The 22,034-nt window shown below is 40.7% G+C and overlaps 2 pseudogenes; both read left to right on the plus strand.

Moving 5' to 3' along the window:
• Window positions 1-1,291, plus strand: part of LOC138042267 (uncharacterized) — a 12,289-nt pseudogene extending 10,998 nt beyond the window's left edge.
• LOC138042268 (deoxyribose-phosphate aldolase-like) overlaps window positions 1-20,469 on the plus strand; it is a 27,702-nt pseudogene extending 7,233 nt beyond the window's left edge.
• Window positions 20,470-22,034: the final 1,565 nt, after the last annotated feature.

Genomic DNA, 22,034 nt, shown 5'->3' on the forward strand with positions numbered 1-22,034 from the left:
TTTTGAGATTCCTGCCTAGTTTATCCAACTGACTTGCCATTATTGAGCTCCATAAGGGTATATTTTGTTTAAGGATCCACTAAAACGCCATTCGCGTTACATGACTTTCGACGCCATTGCAGGCTAAGTTAATGATTCTACTGTGTCCACCAGAGAAATCTACGCAGTTCCACTACCCTCTCGATCCTAAGAAAATACGCGCAGAAGGCTCTATGCACAAAAACACCTCTAACCAGGGGAGTGACAGGGAAGACTTTTACCGACACGGAAAAAAAAAAAAAAAAATCAAATCAAACAAACAAACTAAACGCAGACCTCGACTGGGTTTGCCATAGGCAACCCAGTAATAATTTGTAAATATGTTTATGACTGAGGCAAACCGTCTCAAAACAGTATTTCTGATATTGTTAGCAAAAGAATGTCAATTGCATAAAGAACTTACAGACAAATTAATTAAAACTAAAACATGCAGATACAGAGCAGGGTTAACTTTGAAATATTCTTAAAGACAAACAATTCTCAAAGTGTAAAAGATTTCAAAATCAAAAATTTTTTTATTGTAAGGAATCTGATCGGTAACATTATTCAACTTCTCTTTACATAGAAAGAACACAATTAGTACCACAATAAAACACCTCTCATTTCAAGTCTAAACGGTTCTGTGTGACTCACATGAATTTTTGTCTTATCAAGTGACCTGAGCTTATACCCACGGTTATTCAAAATAGTCCTGAGCAAACGCTTGCTTCAAACTTGAAAGGGAAACTGATGACAGAAATTCGATATTATCCTCATTCACGAAAGTAATTTCGGACGCCATTTTTAAACTCTTTATTTGCGCGGCGCCCTCGCAGAATTTACACGCGTGTGGCACACGACATGGTGCAATTTTTTCTAAAAATAGATTTTTTGGTACAACACATGGGGACAAACCTAACAGTGAAAATGACATCTCGTTACGGTCTGCATCCCTGATTATGGCTCCTGATCGAACAAAAATGCCCTACCTTGTCTTCTCGTTACCTTATTCCAGTTGGTTGTAGGTTCGCTGTTTTCTGTTTCTATATTTATCTTCGAGGTTGGGAACTCCGGTGAAGAAGTCGGAAACACAAAAATCGACCCGAAATTCCACTGAGACCAAGAATGATAGTGCTGCTACATATTTCAATCTTTATATCAGAAAAACTTTCACGGAAAGGAATTGAAAATCGCCGCAGTGGGCTGATTTTGCCCTGAGCAACATGCTTGGTTCAGAAGTTCCGTGCACGAAACCGTTGAAAAGCACCTTACCGACCGGACCCAAGGTTCAAATTTGTTACACACAGGGTGGGCGACGAGGGTTCCCTTCTCAGAAAATTAAAGAACTGAGCTGTCACGCAGATACGGACGAAGCTCAGGGATATGCTGATGCATTATATAGATGTTTCACAAACAAAACATAAACATTCAGTTTGTTTTACAGTGTACCTGTCACTGACATCGTTGCCCACCCAGTGTGTAACAAATTTGAGCCTTGGGTCCGGTCGGTAAGGTGTTTTCCAACGGTCGTGCACGGAACTTCATGGCAAAGCATCGCCGACAGTCCTCGATGGAGGGGAGCCGTTATATTAGCGAGTCGAAATTCCCGCACTGCGGCTGCTTTTGTCCCATAGAGAAAGGCATTAGTTAGAGGAGGGTTTTAACGTGCATTGGGCTGAATCTGGAGGCGACCTGAGCGTTCGGAGTAAATTTACGGCTTATTTCCTTCGATGGATATGCGAGACCGCCGCCAGCAAGTAGCCAGCCAACCTCAGGGAATTATATATATAGGAGAGAGAAACGGTAGAATTAAAACTCCCTAGAATCGCGCTGAAAAGGCCAGAAATACTAAGAACATACCATAAATAAGACAAGGAGGCAAGGTAAGAAATTCGGGTGTATTTTTATTTCTATTTTAACTCTTTTTCCTACTTTCCCAACCGCAAGCAAACCGCGGTAATTCAGCCATCGCCAAAAAATGTTTTTTTCCTCACAAAATATTTAAAGTTAGGGGGAAAAAATACATCATTTTAAAGCTAAGAAAATAAGCTTTCCAACAGCATATAACTTATTTACAGTCAACTGAAACACTTTATAAAAGCGAAAGTTGAACGAAAAAATTTAAGAAAAATAACATTAAAATATGTTTTACAGGCAAAATTTGGTCATTTTAGCGTTGATTACGAATTCTTGGATGCAAAACTAAAATTTTTGTGCAATTTATCTGCTTTCTAGCTAGGACATAAATTCGACCGAAAACTGATGAGGCACGAATATTTTTGGATTTTAGGAATAATCGGATCAGCGATCAATGCGTAACTTTAAGAAGATTGCGATACAATAGACCGATTTCGATATATTAAAATTCAGTCCTAAACAAAAGGCATCATCTCGAGGCTCTGGGGAATAAACTCATACAAATCCTTATATTTATTCCCCAGAGCCTCGAGATGATGTCTTTTGTTTCGAACTGAATTTTAATATATCGAAATCGGTCTATTGTATCGCAATCTTCTTAAAGTTTTGCCTATGCGCGAGCCGTCAATATTTCACGCGGGGTCTCACTTTTGCGACCTGTGATTGGTTCTGATGTTGAAATTGACGTCGTTGCACTAAATTGGGTTGCTGACGAACGCAAACAAATACGTTTCGTAGGTTGAAAGAATTGAAATTTCGATCAGGCGCGGGTTGATTAGTTTCCTTATAAATGATGGATCGCGATACAAAAAACAAATTGCGATTTTGAGACAGCAATACCACATTATATGGACGGCGTTGGGAGAAAATATAGGAATGATTTCCGTACAGGTCCCTACTTCATTATGCATGCAGAATAAATTAATTATTCATTCGCGCTATTGTTTTGTAGAACAATACGTATACCCAAGAGAACTGAATACATACATGGGTAATTTGTACTTACGGGATGAATAAAAACGGATCTCATTTTTTCTCTCCCTCCCTCTCTCTCTCTTCTTTCCCTTCATCGCCCACATCGTTACTCGTTTTTGTTCCAGCTTTCCTCTTTCTATCCCTTCGCCTTGTTCTTATTTCCAGATCCCGCTCGGCTTTTTCTGCCATTTTATCCCATGATATGTCACTCGCAGCTTGCCTTGAACTCCGACCCACTGTAAACCTCTGGATTACTTGTCCCTGTTCTTTACCACTGAGCTATAAACGTGTCAAGTTGCTAATTCACACCTTGAAAATGATATTTATTTTGAATTCTGGCTGACTGTTTACATAACAATGACACGTAATTATATACACGTGCCGCGCCGAGCACCTACAATCGAACTTACACTTGTAGGTTACCGTTAAGAGATCCCTGTTTTACTACTCTTAAAACAACCCATCCCTTTAATAATGCTAACCGTAGCCCTAAGTACGACTAAAGGCACTGTTTAGGCTTAAGGTTAGTCCCTGTGATAGTTTTAGGTTTTCCAGTATTGCTGTGAACTGTGACCTGCTTTCCCTTCATGTCCCGTGCGTGCGGCACACTTATAAGTTCACTGCGTGGAAGAGTATACCACGCTTAAACTCTGATTGGTGCATCCTTCATGGGAAACTTTCATGCACGAGTTCATTGCAATTAAAATCGTTTCATTTGCCTTCTTTTGAAGCAAACTTGTGTCGACGTAATAATAGGGACCTTTAGATTCAACGACGAGGACGAGAACGAGTACGAGTTTTGACTGCCCGTTTTTAGCGAAAATACCAAGGAAATTTATAACCCGTACGCTTAATCTTACTTTTTGTTAGCAGTATAGGTTGCTCAGTTATTCTTATTGCTGGTAACTGAGCCTTTTTGCTCATCAAAAAAAGCCAAAACTGCTACCATGTTGTTGACTTGTTTTGATTCGACGACATTTTTGCAAAACCTCGTACTAAAATGACGGCGGCATCACATTTTCCCCGCCAAAATGACGATGGTTTGCGCGCGCTCACTGTTGCCTTATGAGAAAATCTCGTACTCGTAGTCGTTCTCGTACTAGAATCTAAAGGTCTCTATTCAAGATGGCTACCGAAGTAAAAGGGTCACAGCAATGGGAGATTTGATCATTTGGAAATTGTCCCTGCTTTATAGCCTTTCCAGAGTTGTGCATAGAGTGGTGCAAAGAAAACAATTTACTTTCGTCTTCCGTGTCCAAAACCTGTGTGAAAACGCAGTTAGTTGGCAAATACAAAGTGCCGCATCGGGAGATGGATCTGTTTCGCGATGCTCAAGAAAAAACTGCAATGGATAGCCTTCAATCCGCCAGAACACATATTAATTTTCTGACCGTAAACTTTCCTTGAAAAAATATTCGCCCTAGCTACATGTGGCCGGAAAGTTTACAACTGCCTACAAGACAAGGGCTAACATCATCTCACAGTTAACCATCGCCTAAACTTCGTCGACCCTCAAAGTTAACGAGCCCACAGCAGGGCATTGAAAAGACATGAATGACTAAATGCACCGTCCGTGATCCTGAATACAGGAAAGGAAGAAAATATACACTTTGCAGTGTCTCGGCGAATTTTTAAGCAGACAGGAAGACCAATTTCACGATAAAAAGAGCAGGTAGCCCAATACGGAATATATTTTCTCCCAACTAGCCGTCAATATAATGTGGTATTGCCGTGTCAAAATCGCAATTTGTTTTTAGTATCGCTACGAAAATAATCTTACCTTTTCAGCGCTTGAAATGCCATCCAATGAACCACAATCCTTTTCTTAGTCCTTTCCGAAGCGTGTAGTGTAATTTTTTGGCTGAAACACTTTAGTAAAATCGCTCCCGATCTGTTGAAAATTTCACCTTCGCATCGGCTCAAATTGCCTGAGTCGCAAAGTCTGATATGTAGGCGTCATGAAAGCTAGAAAGCCGAGATTTTTTCCCCAGTAAACACCCCAAATTTCAGCGCAATCGATGGAAAACTCGCTGCCCTACGAATCTTACAAGATCGGTACTTCGGCGTACCATTTTCTTGGAGGACTAGGAAAAAGCTCTAAATAACGATCGATAAATTCTCGATACAAACCGTTATAAAATTTATGTAACGCAACAACGATACTCCGTGAGCTTGGGGTTACCTGTGATACGATGCCACGCGTTTTCTCATACTTCCCACTTGAGTACCAAAACGAGGCCGATGTATAGACAAGTCCTTGCCCTGGAAAAAGCTCTTCGGGGGTCCAAATTTGCGTCCACCACAAACATAGCCTGCGTAGCTGACGGAATTGTAGGCGCGCGGAATAAAGTTTTGGAGACGAAGCTGCGAGCAGAATGGGGAGGAGGACTTTGAAATACCGCCTGCACGAAAATCATGGGTTTTTGTATAGTCCGCACACCAGTGTGCGTGGAAAATGGATTGGTCGAGAGCGGTACACACATGAATCAAATGTTAGATTTTACTTTAGACTGCAAGCAGGCTCTTCCGTTGAAAATGGCGCGCAGTCGAAATATAAGGGCTTGGTAACAAGTCAAGAATGAAACGTCAATTGGATAAACAAGACAGGCGGTGAAAAATAAATATCAGGAATCTTAAAAGCGACGAGTAATGGACTTCGACAACAATCTTTCGCCCGTCGAGCCGAAATCAAAGTGAGCTGTATTTCTAGTATTTTTCAAGCCAAGTGTGGTGTTATGTACAACACTGAAACCAAATGGAAAATTCTCTGGTAACTTATGGGTTCAACAAAGACAGAGAAGGAATCGAACACCTTAAGTGGATCTGTGATCTCTGTTGTCAGGCTATTTATATTTCAGTATTTGTACTCAACTCTGCACAGTCTTCCGGTAACAATTAGAATTTTCACTAATTCAATGGCGTCGAAAGTCATTGCAACGCGAATGGCGTTTTAGTGGATATACCCTCATGGAGCTCAAGAATGGAACGTCAATTGGATGAACAAGATAGGCGGTGAAAATAAATATCTGGAATCTTTAAAGCGACGAGTAATGGTCTTCAACAACAATTTCATTTTTCGCCGTTGGATATCAAGTGAGCTTTGTTTGTAATATTTTAATAACTTGGTATTATACACAACTCTTTACACTTTTTTCTCTTATTAATCATATGCACTGAGACCTTCACGCGTACATTTCACTATGTTATGAACTCACCTAAAGCTCTTTTATTTGAATTTAAGAATGATGGCATGGAGCCGTTGAAACTTCATTCTTTTATATCGCTGCTTTTTATTCTTAAATCTGTAAATAATGCGCAAAGAACAGCACTACGCTTCTTAATTAATGCTTGTGCGAACTGCGTCTGTATTTTGTAAAGAGTTGCTGTTGTTACTTTTCCATTCTGTTCTTTAGTTTTCTCAGCAAATTTTTGCAAAGGATTACGTGCTTTTCTTTTACTAATATGCCAATAAACTGTCAAATTTAGGTTTTACCTAATTTCAAGTATTTGAAACTAATTAACTCTGCAATAGAGGTTTTGCACGGCAGCCATGTTGCATGGCAGGAGCAATAGATTCTTTTTACTATGGGAACAAATGTTCTTTGTTATGTAAAACATTTTCATTGTTTCTGCCATGCAACATGGCTGCCGTGCAAAACCTCTATATAGTTCGATATAATAATAATAATAATAATAATAATAATAATAATAATAATAATAATAATAATAATAATAATAATAATAATAATAATATAGTTCGATATATCAATATTCAGGCATGGATACGAAGCCTTATAGTCAAATTTCACGGCTCAGTTCTGTTTTCTTTGTCTCACAAGTCTCAAGGGAGATTTCTTAACAAAATAGTTTATTATCCCTCTTATTAGCATAAGTTATGGGAAGTCCTCCCTGTCGAGCAAACGACCGAGAGAAGCACGGAGTGCAAGAGAGGCAACATGAGGGAGAGGAAAAAACTAATGGCTCCTAGAGAGCAACCGCAACAGTTGATTGCTATGCCCGAGAGCAAAAATTGAAAGAACGAACGAATAGGTAAACATTGTACATTGTGAACCAACTCAGGTGGGCTGTCGAGAATCAAGTAATACTACGCATTGCTACCAGGGAGGGAGGGTGGGCGAGTTGTTTTCCAAGACTTACAAGCTAAACTGACACCGATGCATATCATTACGTGCTTAATAAAGCATCGTGAGGGATCATGAATATTCAATGAGGTTTGAATAGTTCATTATACCTCTTGCTGCCTCATTAGCATAAGATATGGTAAGTCCTCCCTGTCTCGTCCGGCTAAAGAAGCTCTTCAATATACCCTACACAAAACCCTCCCAATCCTAATAAATATTATCCCCAAACTTCCAACTCCAACCCCAAACAAATAAGACAAAATAGTAAAGCTCTATTCAATTTATTCAAAACGTTACTAAAGAAAAGAAGACAATATGTGATATTCAACAAAAGGCTTGAGTGAATCCTAGTAAGTCATTTTGCCTTGGATAACTATGTGCAATGTTCATTGGAAACAAAGATAACAAATCACCCGCGCCCCCGAACCCAGAACTTGGTTCAACTTTATGTAGTGACGGGCCATAGAAGGGGTCTTCCATCCTATGTGATCCATTACCGTCTGAATATCTCAGCCAGCCATCGCCAAAGAAATAGCGCACCATTACGCAGCCCATGCAAAGTTATTTCCGATGCTCGAGCACATGCGGAAGTTTTCCCACATAGAAATTCAACCGCGCTTGCGCTGCTGACGAGTCAAACGGTAATGGCTGGACAAATCCCTGGGGAGAGAGGGGTCTAAACAAGAAACCATGACGTACTGGTAACTTTAAATCATCACAAATAGCAATATATGTTTCTATAGTAGTAACTGGACAAAGAGACAAATCTTTACTATAGCGTTTGAGTGAAAACAAATTGGATGTATGGTAACAAGATGATTAAACAATAAACCTTCTTCGCGTGAAAAATAAAGCATTTCTTCAGTTTCATTTTCCCAAGATCTCCCGCTCTATCTCCCGCAAAAAATAAAGTCTTAGAGTCGTCCTGATCTCTTGCAAACGTATAAAGCTCCTTTGACGAAATATACCTGTCTCTCAATCTCTTTGCAATGTAAGCGGATAAAGCCAATAGATCATCAATGAAAAAAGGTTGGGCTTGAGTAGGAGAAATTCTAGCCCGCAATTGTTCCTCCCGAACAATGGAAAGATAATCTTTTACCACTTTCGAGGCAGCTGGGTTTCCATAACCCGGAATGGGGGACTCATCCTAACCGCGACCGTACAAGCAGAATATAGAACGGAGCTTTCCTATCAGAGAATCTATAGTACCATAAGCTAGTCTCTTAAGACAAGAACACTGTGTATTGTACCTTTGTCCGGAAAGGAGGCAACGTGGTTGGTGCACCTTTGTCTTTCCAAAATTATCTTTCCAAATAAGGAAGTCAACAACTGCACTCGGAGTTGCCGACAGAATGTCCAAAGGCGGATCAAGATTCTATACAAAACCAGTAAATTCCTTCTCCAGTGCTGATTTGTGCTTGCCATAAGGAGTAGCACTCCGACGGCACGTAAGTTTCAACTTTTTCCTCCTAATATCCTGGGGCCCGTTTCTCGAAAGTCCCGAAACTTTTCGGGGCATTTTCGGGTGTCACAATTCCTTTTGTATCTCAAGAACGGAGAGGATTTAAGTCGTCAAACTTCACAGACATATTTCTTTTAGTTAGTTTGAAAACATGTTAAAATGTCGCCTTTCCAAAACGAGCGGTTGGCAGTTTCACAAATGGCTTTTCGGGCCCGAAAAGTTATCGGGACTTTTGAGAAACGGGCCCCTGATCATGAATATTAACAGGTACCTTTAGAGAAATGGGTGACTTCTTGAACGGCGCCCTAGGGTGACCAAAAGATTGACAGAACCTGAAACTTTCATCATTAGGGTAGGCGCACTGGGGACACCCCACTGAAGGCACAAAACGTTTAGGGACCCTTGGTAACGCCTGAAAAGGAAACCCTACATATTAGAATCTGTCAATTTGAAAAACCCATAAGTCAGAATTCAATCTTGTCGGTTTAAATCCACGCTTGGCAGGGGCAAGCAAAACATTTAAGGCACCATTTCTGGCAAGGACAACGCCTGTCGAAGACATGGATACAATAGTTGGCCACCAAGGAGGACGAGGGGATTTCCCAGGGACCACCATAGTCACAATTGCTCTCTGGGATTGAAGATAACCTAGCAGAGGGTGTATCAAGCCAAAAGGAGGGAAAACATATGTGTTAACCTCCTTCCCGTCACAATGTTGCAAGTTCTGACTAAATACATCAACACCAACAGAGCCAGGTGTGGGGTATGGTGTGAAATGCGGTAACGGCTCGCCAAAAACGATCTCGCTGGACATTAGAATCAAGTGACATTAAGTCGAGGTTATGACCAGAAGGACCACTAAACAGGTCTTGGACCTTATTCCAACACTTGGATGACGACAGCATAGAGTCCGGCTGACAAATTTCTTGAAAATTCATCCGCTGGATTGTTCGCTGAAGCGACAAAGGAGATGGTTAAATGGAGATTCTTTGCCTGGGTCAAGTGAAAAATCCTCTTTGCAATCGGATACATGCCACGTGCGCGTCCGCCCCGGCCCATCCATGTATGTAAAACTTTCTGATTATCCACCTGGACATGAACTCGACAATCCCTTATCTCTGCAGGCAATGCCTCGAGCACCTTAGCTACCGCCCAAAACTCTTTAATGTTGATATTCTCCTTGGTTAAGGTGCCTCTCAGAAATCACCCAACACAAGATCTGTATGTTGACGGTAAATCACACCAGCCCAACGTGATTGGGACGCTTCTGTTGAGAGTTCAATCTCAACATGTTTTTCCAACCGCCACGGAACATGACCAGTCCAATCATCTAAAAACCTCCAGAAAAGGATCTCTTCCTTAAGCGCCGGGGTAATTTTCGTAAGCCCCGTACCAGACGCCAAACCATCTCCCGAACGAAAAACTTTGCGCCGGGGAAAGATAATGAAAAAGATATAGCCTTTCCCATAAGTCGTTGCAACGTCTTAACCGGGATATTCACAGACCCGCTGAAAACCTCCTCTCTCAGTGCAGCGAAGCTAACTTTTTTCCCGACAGGAATCTGAAATGCCTGTAAGGAGGAATTCACTTCCATTTAAAGATATGTGATGCAATTAGTAGGTCTCAGTGCACACTTTCCCAAACCCAAAAAATAGCCCAGATGAACTAATAGCTTGCACACAATGTAGAGGGCAGCTTCCGCAGAATGTTTGCTGTGAACAGCATTTCTCTCTGCTATCGGCCTAGACCAATAAGATTTCCTCATTCAGACGATCATCTATACTAAAGGGGGCACGCAATTCCAATGTTCCTAAAGAAATGCGTTGCCGACAAACCTAAAGTTTGATAGACGAAAGGAGAACTCTTCCAACCGAAGGGAAGCGTTGTGCAAACCAACCATCAATCCCCTCACCTTATTCCAAAGTACTGCACAGACTCTTCTGTAAGTAACACGTGGTCATACCCCGATTCATCGTCTATCTTAGACATTAACGAATCAGGATAAACATAACGAGGCACATCTCTAAGCTTGTCTAACGAGAAGGGGGAATCTCTCATCCACAGATCAAGGAATCTGGCATCAATACACAGCCTTGGTTTAGAAGGTTCGACAGTCAGCGGTAGGACCAATCGGGGAGGGGCAATCTCACCAACCTTCCCCCATACGCGAACCGCCCCAGTCAATGGGCGCTCTTCCAAAGTGTGCAAAAGTCCGAAAACTTGTTGCATGAACTATGATTACCCATGACCCTTGCCGGGGGGATATCACAATCATAGTGAACACCCCTGAATATTCCTTTAAAGGGTCTCATAAAGTTAACAACATTTACTCCTTACGAATCCATTGTAAGAACCTCTCCTGTCGCTGGTAGCCCTCTAAAATTACTTTCCAGGTATCAAAATGTTTATGAATTTCTCCCGCTTTAAATGTATCAGGGTCACGGAAGGAGATATCAGCCACTTGGCGCAAATCTCCACTAAGAGTGCGGAGAACCTCATTGAGCAACATCTCAGGACCCACCAGGCTTGGGGTTCCATCCAGGAGTACCCATTTGGTTGTACGAAGATCCACCTTTCGACAAGCCGAGAGTGGGTCAAATTGCCACACAAACCTTTGTTTTTTCCTCATAGGCTACAATCATCATTACGAAAAACCATTATACTCGGCTAGGAGAACTAGTACTCCTAGATGGAAAGCCAAGCCCGGAGGAAATGAGTCATCAGCCAGAAAAATCGTGGCAAAAAGGGAATGCCCTATAAGACAAAACGCTTGCTGAGTCATCCCACCTTTGAAGGGTTAAGAAAAAATTGATTTTCCGAAATGCGCTCAAAACCAATAGGAGTACGTGTGTTTGCGTGTGTGTATGTTTGTGTAAGTAGGAGAGCGCACAAAAGAATAGAAACCTTTAAAAACACTTCATTAAATGCCCTTTATTACAATTAACAAGACACAACGAATAACTAAAGTCCAGTCCATAATCCTTAGTCCTTATTCCGTTTCATAAATGCACAGATAATCGGTCGCCAAATGTTCAAAAGTACACAAAATACACCATGTTAATGTCTTTTTTCGAATCCAATGGCGCTTGCTCAAACGGACAAAATCTTGCAAATGTCCGGGTCTCCCACATGCAAAGCTTTTTGAATTAAAGGGTCTTCTACCCCTTCCCCTCTGGTAAGGGTGTGACCTTCTCTGCCCTGTCTCCTCTTTTAGCTGATTAGCAGATTTCAACGCTTTCTCCACAACCTTAGCTACCTCCGCCTCTTGCTTGGTCGCTACTAACTTTATAATTACGCTCTGAATCGCGAATTGCATCAATTGCCAACCAGAGGACGTCACTGGCGTAGAATAATCGAATATTTTCCCGCCTCCGAATCCCCTTTATCCTTTGCAACATTTACGAGGTTCTCCAAAGCCGCCATAGCTGCATATTGATCAAACAGCTCTGGAGGTTTCTTTATCAACGCCTGAACACTCGCAAGAGCGGTCTGACCTATCTGACTGTTGGCAGATTGTTTCATTTGTTCCAATTCCTTCCTTAGCTGCACCAATTGCCCATTTATCTCTTGGATGACACCTAGCACAGTCCCCAGCTCAAAGAGTCTGAACTCTTGGTGAACACAACAATTTACCTCTCGGTGGGCATAACAATCTCGTCACTTGGGGGACACAGCAAACTCATCTTTTGGTGGACACAACAGTCTCATCTCTTAGCGGACACAACAGTCTCACGATCGGTGGACACACCAGTCTCACATCTTGGTGGACACAACAGTCACACCTCTTAATGGACACAACAACAGTCTCACTTAATTTCCCCTTTTTTTAATCACCTATTGATTGACACAACAGTCTCACGTCTCTCCTCTTCCAAATTCACCAGGATAAGAGAGAGAGCTACTCTCACTCAACATAAATTCGCCAGATATCTAAACACGGCAAGCCAGTCAAGTTAAATCTAGAATAAATTAATACAACATTAGGATTATGGTGCCAGAGACAAGGATAAAGAGGGCCAGGCGCGTCCAGTACTTAAAGGGAAACTATCCCCGCCACAATGACCGAAACCAACAACCGAACAAAGAAAAAGGGCCAACAAGAATGCCAAGTAATCGTGCATAAATTACCAGCCATGTGCTCCTAATAAAAACTACGGCTAAGAAAAGTACATTACTAATGACAAACACGAAATTGGCCGCCAACCAAGCAAAGAACCAACTTCTTACCTCCGCCGAAGTGCTCTCAACCGAACTACTCTCTATCGGCACTGCTTGCTCTGAATTCGCTGTTGAAAGCTGTTGAAAACCAGAAGAAAGATTTTGACCTGAACCATTCGTTCTCGGAGGAGCCTCAGCAGAAACATCAGTATTCGGTAGGCCGCCAGTATTTGGTTGAATTCTTTCAGCTATCTCTTCCACCTCTCGTTGGTTGAAATTGGTTGCAATACGCGCCTGGCCCTCAGCCATCTTTGGAGATGTTTCTCCGAGACTTACAAGCTAAACTGACACCGATGCATATCAAAGCATCGTGAGGGATCATGAATATTCAATGAAGTTTGAATAGTATTCAAATTTGACCATAAAGCCTCGTAGACATGTGTGAATATTAGGGAGTTTAAGATCTACGACGCGACGGCAACGACAAGGTCACAAATGTTGCATATTTAATGAGTAAAAACAATAGCTTTGCACGTTCTGCACGTGTACTTTTCATTTTTGTACATTTCTTTCTCGTTTTCGGCAAATCTGCGACGTGAAATGACCATTCTCAAATTTTACGGAGAACGTGACAGCAAGGCAACGAATTTGAATTTTCTGTTGTAGCTTCAACCATAGTTAATGCATAGAGATGGTTATGAAACTCGACAAATCTTTATATTTCATGTTTTTGTCTGTATTTTCCGTCTTCAACGACGGTGCGCAAAACACACCCTTTTCCGAGAAGATAACCAATTAAGTCGTTCGATTGGAAAATCCGGATTTAGATCTTAAAATCTGGATCTTCGGATTTCCAATCGAACACAAAATCTGACAACGGATTTTATCGCAAATTCACTAATTGGAAATTCATGTCGGGTAAGGACTTCACTGAATTAACAAAATTCGTCGCGAAATCCGTTTTCGGATTTTGTGTTCGCTTGGAAATTCGAAGATCCAGATTTTAAGATCTAAATCCAGATTTCCCAATCGAACGCACCCTGAGTGTCGAAAGTAATTAGAGAATTACTTTGGTTTTGCATTACTTCACGCAATGATTGGTTCAAATTTCTCCCGCCACTTTTTCAACCAATCAGAAGTGAAACCAAAACCAATCGTGCACACTTTCTCGCACTTTGTGTCGGCTACGTGTAATTAGTTCGAATTTTGATTGGTTTACTGGATTGTCTCAGTGCTTTTTGATTGGCCAAAGTAATTAGCTTGGTTTTGGTTTTACGACACTCATTTGAAAACCGCTCTAAGATATACCATTTTTGCAGTAGTTGGTGCTGGTTAGTTGTTGTTGCTGTTGTAAACCTGAACAGTTGTTGTACAGCTGCATAGTTTCTTGGTTGCTTCCTTAGTTGATGAACACAAGAATATAACTATGATCGTGTAGTTGGCATTTGTTCAACCGCGGCTAGCTACCTATATCCCAATCGTCCACAAAGGCTTCTTAACCATGATTGTCTTTAAACCAATATTCTGCTTGTGTCTTTGACTTCAAAAAACAGTTGAGTTGATACGAAAGAATTTCTTCTCCCAGTGGACTGAAAAAAAGGAGCAGCACACTAGTACACTCAGTTCTTCAACTGTAAATTTCATTTCATAGAATTCAATCTTTCTGCGTGGTATATTATTGCCACACTCATGATCCCCGGCAAAATTCATTTCGCAAGGCCACCACTTCCTGTTCGAGTTTCAGTCTTTTCATTTGCAATGATTAGAGGCTCACAAAGAATCGCGTAACACAAATTTTATAAGGGTTTTTTATGGGGAATTTAACGATCATTACTAAGGGAATTAAAATAGAAATAAAAGTACATCACAATTTCTCACCTTGCCTCCTTGTCTTATTTATGGTATGTTCTTAGCAGTTCTGGCCGTTTCAGCGCGATTCTAACGAGTTTTAGTTCTACCGTTGCTCTCGCATATATATAATAAAATGAATGAACAGAGAAAGAGAAAACAGCGAACTTACAACTCACTGGAATCACGTTGAAATGGCCAATGTATACCACAGAAACACTGATAAGGTATCAAGAAGACAAGGTGCGGCAATTTGTTGGATTCATCTTCTTTATTTTCGACTCCTAAACACCGTTCACAATGTCCCATACAAACCCTTATGCTTTTAGGGGTACCGAATGATCCCTGCTCGCCGCAATTTGGCCATTGCTCGATTTGCTCGCAAACTTTAGACGAGTGCTCGCTTACACGTGCTCGCAAAATTTTCGCAATTGCTTGCATGCTCGAATTCTCGTTGAAATTTGCTCGATTTCTCGAAATTTGGTAAATAATTCTTTGTCGATGTTTCGGTACAGAAGTAATGCCTTACTTAACAGGGCTCGAAATTAACGAAAAAATCCAGTCGCAATTTTGCGACAAGACAAGAAAATTTAGTCGCAATGTCGCAAATCATTAGTCGCAAAATAGTCGCGCTGCATTTTGTTGTCAGCGGTTTAGCAAACAAAATATGAGCCCGCAATACTTGTGTGTAAAAAACCGCTGAAAGGGTAAATGAATGGAAGGAAGTTGTGCATGAACATCGCAGCTAAATTACGCTTCAAATTGAAAGAAAATTCACGGCGCGTAACAAGATAATTGTGTCATTTCTTTTTTTATTTTAGAAAAATTAGCAGTAAAGTAGAAACTGCTAACCCTTTTGTTTCGGAAGAGCGAAGTTGAAAACAAGTCGCAAATTTGCGACTTCTCCAGATATTTAAGTCACAGAAGGAAAACATCCAATCGCTAATCGACTGCATTGGTCGCAATTTCGAGCCCTGTACTACACCGTACTGAACCCCTTTCGATCTGGGGCGGGTTCCTGAAAGGTGTAATAACTCTATTCCGGGGATAAATGTGCTGGAATAAGGCTAATATATCCCTGGAATAGAGTTATTACATCTTTCAAGAACTGGCTCCTAGCTGTCAAGTTTAGGTGAAACCACACCAGAATCGCGTGGAGGGACTGCTCGTGGTATTATGTATTATACTTATTTTCTATTAGGTGCTAATATAGTATTATCTATCTTGTAATTGATGTAAAATTGGCATTTCGAAAACTGCACTTATTAGTTTGCTCTTTATGCACATACATGTATTTTTGCTCTGGAGCAATCAAAGTGAGTGTCAGCTGTAGCAAAAATAAATCAAAATCTGAGGCAAATCTGTGCAAAATCTTGAGCATTTTACTTTTGACCAGAACACACTGCAGAGTGACCAGAATGCATTGTTCTGTGCAGGAGCCTAGGTTTGAACAGTAAAACACAGTGACGAACAATAAATTATTGACCTCTTACCCATAGTCCCCATCCCCTTGGGGTCAAACAAATAAAATTAATGCTACCTGCATACACCCTACGTTACTTCCATGGTGAAACTTTTCCAGAACATTACATGTAAGATGATGGGCTTGTGGTTTTATCAGGTCAAACACCTATTAAACAGAGACTGGAAGAAATAGAATGTGCTGTGGCATCCGGTGCAGCGGAAATAGACATTGTGATCAGCAGAGCATTTGTACTAGAGGCAAACTGGAAAGCACTTTATGATGAAGTGATGGCAATGTGCAAGGCCTGTAGGGAAGCTCATCTAAAAACCATCATTGCAACAGGTACTGCAGTTTTATCTTGTCATGTACATATATGTGGCAAATCAGGTGACTTGATGTACTGTGGTTATTGCAGAATTGTTATACTTAGCAGATAAAACGTGTTTCTGATTGGTCAATGGCGAATGCATATTAATTGGTTTCTGAGTGCCATGGAGGTTATACATACCAAAGTTGCTGTAAAAACACAGTGATGGAGTAATTATTTTTGTTGAGTACACAATAAATGAAAAATCATATGAACTTGCTTGTGCATTTTGTGATTTATGGTCACTTGTGATGTTTTGAAAATTCTTAAGGAACCTCAAAAGGGTTTCCCTAATGCCAACCCTTTGTGTTTGTTGTAAAATCTTAATGGGTTGTTAGTGTTCTGGGCCCAGTTGTTCAAAACCTTATTAAGGTATTCCTGAATTACTGGAAACTTAAGTTGCAATTTAAAATTCTGATTAAAGTTCCCTCAAGATTTTTAGTCTTCACTTTTGAGTTAAAACCTTGCTTTCCTTCAGCATAAAATTAGAAGCTCACAGCTTCTTAGACAGGCAAAATTCGAGCCTCAGTTGGATTTTTTTCGCTGGTTAGTTTTCATTGGCTTTTTGAACGACTATAGCTGCAGATCTTAAGGGACTCTCTTTGATCTATTTCTCAAGCTTACATCTGATTAGTAGCCCGAATCTTCTGGACACGTGATTTTGACGACGTGAAACTAATTTGATATTAGGATTGTCATGCATTCAGTTCATAATTTTTGTATGTATAACCCTTAAATTGCATAAAGATCATCAATTTAACTGTTACTTGTTATTTTATCGATGTTTGCGTTCGTTATAATATATGAATCCTTTAGGTGAACTGGGCTCACTGACCAATGTGTACAAAGCCAGTCTGGTTTGCATGATGGCGGGTTCAGACTTCATCAAAACATCCACAGGCAAGGAATCAGTTAATGCAACGTTTCCTGTGGCGTTAGTCATGGTGCGAGCTGTCAGGGATTACTACCAGGTAACTTAGGTTTATCATTTTATAGCAAGACTGATAACAGGCCCTTCGAAGTTAGAGTCCTGAGCGTTCCGAATCATATTATCACATGGCTTCTGATAGGATGCGGAAAAAATTAAAGATTACGCGGAAATTTTTGGCCGTATTATGCGGAAACATGCGTTGATTATGCGGAAATTACACCGGATTATGCGGAAATTTAAACAAGTTATAAAACTAATAATTAGGCCCGTCCAATGTATTTACATGCTTACGGTAAATCCGTAATCGAAATTGCAACCAATACAATCGCATTTGTGACTGAATTTTTGCCCTTTGTGATTAAAATACATGGAGGAGTCACCAATTTGCGACCAGCTTTCACCGTTGAAATAAAAGGGTTAGGAGTTGGGATTTTGCCGCAACTTTTGGTAAAATAAATAAAGCGATAAAAAATTATTTTGTTTCTCGTCATGAATTTTGTTTCAATTTGAAGATAATGGAGCAAAATTGTAATACCTTTGGAGCGCGATCCATTCCCTCGATCATTGACTTAGTTTCTTATCAGTCACCTCATTTGCTGAAGAGTAACTGTTTCTCGTCCAATGGAAAGCATTGTAGGAACAAAAACTGTGTCCAGGCTCATTGGCTAAAAAATGCGCGGAAACTGCTTACGATCTTTCTTACGAACTTTCATCTTGCGAACGAAATGGTGTGTTTTCTTCAATGTTCAGGAAAATAAGCGTTTCAAAACAGTCAACTTCTTCGGCTTTTATGTTTTTGAGGATGTTAAGGAGCTGCTTTATCACTAATATCGGGTATTTCTTCTGTTTTTTGCGGAAAATATCGGAATTATGCGGAAGATGCGGATTTTAGTGAATTATGCGGATCCGCATCGCCGCATCCTGTCAGATGCCATGTTATCACTTGAAAGGAACCAACCGGGAGAAAATAATGACAACCAAGGTAAGGTTGTTTTTCTTCATGTCTGAAGCAGTTGCCTTGGCTGACCTTAAAAAAACACAACTGCTAGCAGTGTATTTTACTGCACCTTTAAAAAACTTGCAAATTCTGAAGTTGAACTGTCGAACAACTGAGTCATTTTTTTAATGCCGCTGATCCTTTATAGGGATGTTGACATTTTGCTTGACTGTTCAAGACACAAACTGAGAAACTCGATTGAAATCCGCCAATCACAATGCAGAATGTGACTGACCTTTGATTTGGGATGCTACTGTCAGTAGCGAAAACTGGTGAGAAATGAAACTGTTGGTCGAGATTGTAACAGAGAGACTATCGTGCAGCATCAGTTAATCACACTCGTGTAAGGCTTAATTTCAGCGCTTTAAAATTCCATCGGTCAAAAAAAAGAAGTCATTAGTCGCCAGCTTGTACTCTTTGTTGTGCACCTCTTGAAGACATTAAAGTGCCTATGACTTTTTACCTTTTAGAAGAAAAGTTGAATGGTACGTTGATACACTTTTTCAAAAATTATTCGCGGATTCCACGTTCTTAAGGTTTTTTTTTGGCACATTTAAGTAACCCAGATTTGATCAAGCGCGAAGGGGGACTGGGTCCTGTGACGTAACAGGAGTAAGTTGTCGCCGTGTTGGTAGTGAAATGTCAGTGAAATGTTCGTAGAGTGCAATTTCATTCCATTCGTTATCTTTTCATACAAAAGAGAACTTATACTGTCACTTACCACGGTAGTAAAGCGCGTGAATGCAAAGTGAGTTACTCCTTCTGCGATCAGCCCAGGACTTCGTCGCTCGGTCAAAACAGCTCAGAAATCCGAAAATACGCTTTTTAATGCGGTTTAAGCCTTGAAAAAGATGTCTGGAACTGTAAAAGCCGGGTTTATTCTCGATAATTACTTTTAGCGGAGGGTTCTTGTCGTTTTCCGTAAATAAAAAGAAAATGGAAAGATAAGAACTTTAAGCATTGCCTCTTGTTCTGTCCAGCCTATGCTGCTGTGCGTGAAAAGTTGTTTACCTCCGCTGCACAGATACTAGGTAATGATTGGCATTGCGCCTCTAATAGTAAAAAAGAAAAAGTACTGGATTCTTAAATGGTGTTCCCAATGCCGATTTTCAAGTCAATAGTAACTTTTTTCAATGAGTACAATCTTTTATTTCTACGTCTAACTGTTTTAAATAAACAAACAAACAAACAAACAAACAGAGAGTCTGCATGGTTAGGACAGGTGCAAAAACGCCATTGGAGCAGAACTATTCATTTCCTCGTTTCTTTTTTTCAGCAAACGGGTCATAAAGTTGGATTCAAGCCTGCAGGTGGAATTCTAAAGATGCTTTAACTTGGCTATCCTTAATGTAAGAGGAACTTGGAGATGAGTGAACACGTCCTAATTTGTTTAGGATTGGTGCAAGTTCTTTGCTTGGTGACATGAAGAGGCAGCTGTTCCACTATGTGACGGGGCGGTTAGTAGTAGGGTATCGTGGCAGTGGTCACAGTTTTTCGCTGTACGGACCGACCCTTAGCTGGTAAAAAAACTTGTTTATTTTTTTCCTTTCTCTCCCCTCCTCTCTGAAATAACTTTTTTAATTGTTGACTCGCACCGCACTTGATAGCGGATGCAGTATTAAAGCGACTTACAAACTGAACGTTTCAAAGAGAAATTTTCTTATTTGAATTCCATTTCCAAACCTCTTGTCTAATAAAAAGTAACTTCTGTATGTAAACGAATTCGGTGTCAAAGGAAATTGAAATTTAAGGTCATCACACCAGCTTACGTAACCAAGGCTAGGATTCCGCCCGCCGTGAGCGGGCCGGATGAGAAAATGCCGCCCGCTCCCGGAACCAATCAGATTGCAGGATTTGTTGAAATTCCGCCCGCTCACGCACTGAGAAAAAAATAAACGCTCCCAAACGCCACATCTTGAAAGCAAAATAATTGATAATCATATTTAGACGACTTCATTTGTTGTTGTCCAAAAAAGTTTTTAACTTAGGTTATAAAGAATCTGCCTTTAGTTTTTGAAATTCAGTGGAAAAAAGTAGCCGATTTCTCATCGTGAAGTAGCCGACGCTTTTCAATTCATCGGCTGTCGGTACTTATTTGAAACCACTTCATGTCCATGCAAGTATACTGAATCCTTTGTTGCGTCCTGACATGTAGGTATGCTGCACAGCATGAAATGGCAATGGCCTGATCGCACAACTGTCAAACACTTGATCTCTGGAGGGAGAAATTGCTGCTGGAAAACCGATTATTTTCACAAAACGCTGTTCATTGGAGGGGCTGGTTTTAATGTATTCCAAGTACCTAAGTGAGGCGTGCGTTTCTTAAAAGCGGATCAAATCAAATCACGTTTTGGTTTTTTAATGAAAGGGGATAACGTGAAAACGTGTGTATACGAGCAAAGACCTCTTGAAGCAAATTGGAGGAGCAACAAAAGTATGTCGTCGAATCCGCGGGTCGGCCTCGGCCACACTGATGTAAGGCGAGTGTTATCATGACTGCTCGATTCCTGCTACCCCCAAAATCAGGGTTTACTGTGTGTATAGAAAGGGATAGAATTCAAAACGGGAAAAATTCAAGAATCTTTAAATTTGTATACTAAAAGAAGAACATGTATATCGATGTATTTAACGAAAGTAAACTTAAATAGCACGTTTGGTTGTAGTCTTTATTTGCGTTTCGGGACTGGTAAGCAATTTCTCGAGTGCACTGTGCGCCCAGCGAAAAACAGCAAAAAGTTTATTGCCCTTCAGTTCCCAACATGTATGTCGATGTATTTAACGAAAGTAAACTTAAATAGCACGTTTGGTTGTAGTCTTTATTTGCGTTTCGATACTGGTCAGCAATTTCGCGAGTACACTGTGCGCCTAGCGAAAAACAGCAAAAAGTTTATTGGCCTTCAGTTCCCAACATGTATGTCGATGTATTTAACAAAAGTAAACTTAAATAGCACGTTTGGTTGTAGTCTTTATTTGCGTTTCGGGACTGGTCAGCAATTTCGCGAGTACACTGTGCGCCTAGCGAAAAACAGCAAAAAGGTTTATTGGCCTTCGGTTCCCAAAATCTAAAAAGAAAATCGAGAAATGATTCAGAAGCATTGCGTTTGCATGCGGCAACTGGTGGCAAATGTCAGGATGAAATTTGCGCTTTGTCAAAATTCAAAGAAAATCGTTTAATTAGCTCATTGAGGGGAGTGATCCTCGCACTTAGCTGCACAATATAAGCAATTGTCTCTGTTTTTTTTTTAGACACCTGACAAATTCAGGTGGCAAACCTGAACGAGCCGCCATTTTGAAAATCACAGAGGAGAAGGCCCTGGGGACGAGGTTGATTCAGGTGGCTCCAAAGGGATTCGAACCCATGACCTCTGCGATATCGGTGCAAGGGTCCGCTACCAACTGGGCTACGAAGGCACTCAGTTGGGAGCAGGTGAATGTTTTGGGCTCATTTGTTCCCGCTGAGAAGGAATCGATGAATGGAATAAATGTACATGTATATAACGGCATCGCAGAGGTCACGGGTTCGAATCAAGTGGCCATGGCCGGGAGCCACGCACCTAAATTTTTCAGGTTTTTCTCCGGGTACTCCGGTTTTCCCCTCCTCTCTAAAACCAATATGATTTGATATTTATTAATTTGGTTTGATTTCATTTGTGCACGACCCCACAAGCTATTCAGCTTTAAACATTATCAAGCAAACAACCGTGGACAATACTCCTGTCGGTGTACGTTGGATAAGACTGGTTTGATCTGATCG

Source organism: Montipora capricornis, chromosome 3 (genome assembly GCF_036669925.1).
Source record: "Montipora capricornis isolate CH-2021 chromosome 3, ASM3666992v2, whole genome shotgun sequence".
Lineage (NCBI taxonomy): Eukaryota > Metazoa > Cnidaria > Anthozoa > Scleractinia > Acroporidae > Montipora > Montipora capricornis.